The sequence below is a fragment of the Carcharodon carcharias genome, chromosome 4, assembly GCF_017639515.1.
Source record: "Carcharodon carcharias isolate sCarCar2 chromosome 4, sCarCar2.pri, whole genome shotgun sequence".
NCBI lineage: Eukaryota > Metazoa > Chordata > Chondrichthyes > Lamniformes > Lamnidae > Carcharodon > Carcharodon carcharias.
The window spans coordinates 157628964-157634963 of NC_054470.1; the positions used below are offsets into that span (position 1 = coordinate 157628964).

The following is a 6000-nucleotide window of genomic DNA, read 5'->3' on the forward strand; positions in this document are numbered from 1 at the left end:
TGAGGTAGTTGAAAAATAAAGACAGTATAATGAATCTTGATTTCAATACAGTGAGCATGGGGAATGAATCATCTGTAGATGAGATAGTTGCAGCTTAGGAGAAATAAGAGGGGAAAGTGAGTGAGATCAAGAACAGCTTGCAAGAGACCAACACTGGCTTCTGGTACCTCAATGCCTCTAGTTTAAAATATGAGAATGAATACCTGTATTTAAGTCCTTTCATGACCTCACCCCTTTTTATTCTTAATTCTAGTGATAAAATTGCAACATTGGAACCAGGGCATGTTATTGGACAACCCAAGTTAATTGATCTCAAATTATTTACTACATTGCAACAGAAAAAGAGCATCTTATTTAAAATTAAAGCAGTTTGATTCTAAGAGAAAAACTGTTAATTGCGGAGGAAATAAAAATTACTGAGTAAAATAAAAATGTTTTAAGTGAGGTACTGGTTTAGAGGCAATTGATTTGATCTCAACAACACATGGTTCTTTTTTAATTTCTGACAAACTCAGTTCAAATCTTTGAGGAAAAAGATTATCTGGTCTAATATTGAAGGATCCAGTAGAAATGAAATTGGGTTCCCTGTCCATCAGTTCATGTGCACTGTGCATTGATAGGTTCCCAAACCGAATATTTGCAGCTCCAAGAGATCAGATTTACAAGTTAAAGAATGGTAATGCCATGGCAGTTCATAATGGCAACAGGTACTAAGCAGAGTTCAAAAAAAAAGTTTAATTTTATATTTGGGTTCAATAACTATCTCTGGACGTAGATTCAAACTTTTGTCAGTGACAGTTGCAGGGCTGTTGTTTATGACTCAACAGTTAACTTTCAAATTTTTACATCTAATGGTGTGATAAAACTGATGAGCCCAGCCAATCATTAAAACAAAATGTTTAACACTTTGTTTCTCCTCCATTTTTCTCCATTCCTCTCCTGCAGATATTGACTTGTGGTTGGGACAGATCCTATGGGTGTTAGCTGTTTTCCAGCACCTTGCCAAAATGCACTTCATTCTTTTTTTTGTGAACTTAAACAGTCTGCCAACACTCACTCTCTTAACTGTGGAAGCAGACCATTTAACAAACATACTTACTGGAATGTATCACCAAATACCAATTTAAAAAGGCAACCCTGGCAATTTTTTCTCTCTCCTAAACGTGAGGGTGCTGAGTCCAATCATAATGTCCTGACTGCCACTTGGTTTAGCGCAAGTAATTTGGCACAGACCAGAAATCAGAACTGGGACCTTCCTGGCCAGTAGGTATCATGGTGCATTTGACAGGGGGACAAACTATCTTATGTCCCAGAAGATTGAAATGTCAGTAACCGTGAGACATGTAATTGCAACCAAAAATGAAAAGGTGACCTGCCATGTCACAACTCAAAATAGACATAAAATTGCTGTGTCATGAGTAATTCCATAACTTCTTGTATCAGAAACAATTGCTTTAATGTGGGAACTTCCAATTAAAAGATTGAACTAGTTTTTTTTGGTAAACCCCAATTGTTAATGCACACCTTTTAAAACACAGATGTGACTAGAAAACATTACTCCAAATTCATTATGTTTATCCTATTACTATTGCAGAAAAAGAAACTCAAACCCGGTTAAAGTACTGTTCTGGACAACTAATTCCAAAATATTTTTCCTGAATTGTTCAGGGTTAGATAAGCTGAAAACCTACTAATTGATGCTAAAAGATGGTTACGGACTGACATGCATTCCCCTGTGTAATCCAGCTACCATCCTACAATAATCCATAGAGTTGAAGTTTACTTTATTACAATAACACTCCTACACATATGCACTAATTAATTAATTTATTAAAAGGCTCCACTTCTATTAGATATTGCAGCATGTTAACGTCAACACCCGTTTGGTAATTGATATAAACCATTCACACTACAGAAGGTACCAATCAGAGGAGCCTCACTATATGCCATACAAAGCCTTTTGTTTCCCTCCCCCAAGTCTACAAATCTCACTAAAATAACTTCCCAGAGGAATATACTTTCCCAGTGCAATGGTTTCAACATGTTTTCCACAACCACAACCCCCTCCCCATTTTAAAACACAAATTTGTAAGGACCTTGCTAGAACTTGCTTTTTCCCCGTTTATCATCCAGAAAAGCCACAAAAGTCACAAAACGGCACACATCTGTTCACCTTTCCTGTCAAATAAACCAACATGAAATAAGTTCCAGACATTAGTTCATGTTCAAACCCGTCTCCAGTAACTAACATTCAACTGCTGGCTTCTTAGATGACATGAGGTTAATGCCTAAACATTCTATGAAAGGTCCCTCAGAGCAAGTAACAGACAAAAACAGAGTCAACATCACCGCGTGAGCTCCAATGAGGCACAAGGATTTCTCGACTCTCATTCAGGAATATCCAAAATGAATGATTAATCAACTAGAAAACCACATTTTTGCAGGTTACGTCTCTAGTAACTTTACTAGCCACAGTAATGCCATGGTCATACAAACTTCAACATGGTCAGTCATAATCACAAAAACACTGGTAATTCCACTCAAAGACTGTATTAAGACATTCCAGGGCCGATTAGATTAGGGATTAAGTTCTGAAAACAGATGGTGTTAAGCATAACAAATTAATAATTTTAAAAAACACACAAAAGAACACCAATGTTGATTTCTCCATTCTTTCACACAATCTGATTAATCATAATGAATAAAACAGATCATTACAAGCTGGTGAAACAAGAGTATAGCTCTGTAAAGCAAAATCTCTTGCATTTAAACAACAAACATTAGGACCTTGAGCATTTCTATGCACAAGAATTATTTATCATAGATAACTGGTGAAACAAGAGTGAAGTTCAGCCTTGTTGACCCAAGCACAATTCTTTTGGCCCCTGAGCTGATAAGAAGCCAGAACTTGGCATACAATATACTACCCTAAACTAATTATCATCATTTGGGGAAAACCACAACCTCAAACCTAAAAACTATATATTCACACAATACCTGAACTAGCTTGGCCACGGTCTGTACTATAAAAGAACGTCTTGAATTTATATAGCACCTTTCACAACTTCAGGATGTCTCAAAACACTTTAGAAGTGGAGTCTGGAAATGTGTATGCACTAATGAACTCAAGAAGAAAGTCAATGAAATACATTCTAAATAAAATTAATCTTGACAAGTCACACCAAGCTTTTGCAAAATGAAATATCACTAGGTTGTCATGTTATTGCTGCTGGTTATGACACACCCGTCACAAACAATTACACTCTAACTTTGTACATGAAGGATTATCAATTATAACTGAACCAACACAAAAGCTTGCACCAGGAAAATCACATTTAAATTTTTTTTTAAAATCACACCACACTGTTCCCTACTCCCATGTCAACAACAGACTGCACTCATGTGCAAACAAACATCGGCATTTCCAATTTTAATTGGCATCCTTTTTGGATTGGCTTTTACAAATTTAAAACCGGTCACTCAGTAATTATGACCCATTAGAAAGACATTTGTTCACCACTGGATACATGCACACAGCCACATAACCAAGATATGAGAAAGGCCAGTTCTGTAGAAGAATCAAGTTTGACTCAAAACATAACCCTGTTCCTACCTCCACAGATGCTGCCAGAAATGCTGAGTATTTCCAGCACTTTGTTTTTACTTCAGCATCACCCCCAAATGGCCTAGTTTCATGTTAAAATTATGTCCCCTTGCTGTGGCCACCCTCACCAGAGGAAACAGTTTCTCCTGACCAATTCAATCAACTTTCATCAGAACAAAAATTAAATATTAAAAATAAGGCATTACAAAATCTGAACAAAATCATATTTGCCTGAAATTATTCCAAAATGTGATTAACAATTGCTTTGATTTTTTTCCCCATGTTACCCATTGTTATGCAGATCAATGACATTCACAGAATCACAGAATTTTAACGGCACCAGGACGAGGCCATTCGGCCCATCATGTCTGCACCGCTCTCCAAATAAACATTATGATCTCATGCCATTGCCCTGCCTTTCCCCCTACCTTTGCACATTGTTTCTATTCAAATAATCATCTAATGTCCTCTTGAATGCCTCAATTGGACCTGCCTTCACCACACTTCCAGGCAATGCATTCCAGACCCAAACCACTCGTTGTGTGAATTTCTCACGTCACATTTGCTTCTTTTGCAATTCACTTTAACTCTGTGCCCCCTCATTCTTGATCCTTTTATGAGTGGGAAAAGCTTCTCCCTATCTACTCTGTCCAGCCCCCTCATGATTTTGAGCATCTCTATCAAATCTACTCTTAGCCGCCTTCTCGCCAAGGAGAACAATCCCAACCTCTCCAATCTATCCTCATAGCTGAAGTTTCTCATCCCTGGAACCATTCTTGTAAAATTACTAGAATATTTCTTAATTTTACCATTTTAATTTCTTATTTCTTTTACTGACCATAAAGCTGATGCTGAAAAAAGGCAAGAAATAATCTCAAATTATTGTCAATTCCTTCTTAATAAGTTTATATAACACCAATGGTAATCTCATGTAACATAGGTCCTATTACTGGTAACATTACTTAAATCAGTCTTCAAATGACATCAAAGCAGAAGAAGTTTATTCAGAAGAATTAATCAACTCACAACCCTGTTCAAATTCTATTCCTAAAGCTACCATCCACCTGCTCCATCATATATGTTGAAGTTCAGCAAATGTATATGTTCAGTTTTTTCAGCTGTAAAGCTTTAATAGTTCTCTATCAAGTGCTATTACTGTCTTACATATTTTTGCAACCTAAAGTACAGGACATACATTTGACAATCCAATAACATTCTGAACCATTTTCCGGTTTCTAACATGTGTAAGTGGGCAATCAAATTATACCTGCATGGAAGATGGCACAAGACGATTGATCATGTTACGACTGAGAAATTTTCTCAATAAAATGATTTCAATAATTCCTCAAAATATCATCCCCAGAGTCGTTTCCTAATACACAGCACGAATATTATCTATACACCTGTTGACCAAGGATCTTCCTGACACCAATTTCCATTTTGGATGATCAGCTCTATGAAAAGGTATTCAGTGCTGGAATGTCGACCATCTCCCATTGGTTTTGTTGTCCCCTCTGCTGTTAAAAGCGCATGCTCCGATGCCGATTTACACATCAATCTTTAAATCCAGTCCTTTACCTATACTCACTAATACCTACTGCATCTTGATTGCATCCAGGGCCTTCCACGTTCAACGTTTAACTACAATCGAGACAGAGCTTTGAAATTTCGCAAATACAGAACAAAAACATACCAAAGGTCAGGTGCACGAACTGCTTCCCTCCGTCGTCTTTGAGATTTGCAGTCAAGTCTTGTTGAGGCTCCGGCTCTATCTCTGAGTCCCGGAGCGTGGCTCTGCCCCTGTCTCTCGCTGCTGCTGCTGCTCATTAAAGCCGGTCTGGAGCTCATAAAGCTGACGCACGCAATGCGACGCCGGCAATTTAAATTAAAGGGACACTGTCTAACTTAAAAATACTACCGCACTCCCCCACGCCCCCCCCCCCCCCTCCCTCCCCGCCAGCAAATATCACCAAATCCAGTAAAATGATGGGCAGTTGCACATATAGATTTTTTTTCACAAAAAAAGATCCAATTTAGAATTGACTGCACAAGAGAAACAAGAGGAAGTTGCTAACTGTATTTTAAACAGCTGCATAATCTTATTGCAAAGGTGAAAACAATGATTTCAGAAATAATATTCAGATTATGCTGAGCTCACCTTAAAGGGCCATTGCTGCCCCTGTGAGGTTTTTGGAATAGCGTTTTCCCTCCTCCTGTGTTTGGCAACAGAAGACAATAAAGAAAAAACAAATGAAAGAGTTGAAGTATAATTCTTCATCAGAATATTATTTGTATTTGAAAGTTACCCATTTACGCTCCTCTTACATTATGTTAGCCTTGGCTCAGTTGGAAACTCTCTCATCTCAGACAGAAAGTTGAGGTTCAAGTCCTAATGC

The 6000-nt window shown here is 37.7% G+C and overlaps 1 protein-coding gene across 4 annotated transcripts in view; it reads right to left on the minus strand.

Annotated features, from left to right (window-relative positions):
* Positions 1 to 5415, minus strand: part of LOC121277415 (soluble lamin-associated protein of 75 kDa-like) — a 110072-nt gene extending 104657 nt beyond the window's left edge. For all 4 annotated transcript variants that reach the window (XR_005942874.1, XM_041186848.1, XM_041186849.1 and 1 more), the window contains exon 1: positions 5298 to 5415. The gene's annotated coding sequence lies outside the window, so the exon portion shown is untranslated. The remainder of the gene's footprint in view (positions 1 to 5297) is intronic.
* Between the last annotated feature and the right edge of the window lie 585 nt (positions 5416 to 6000).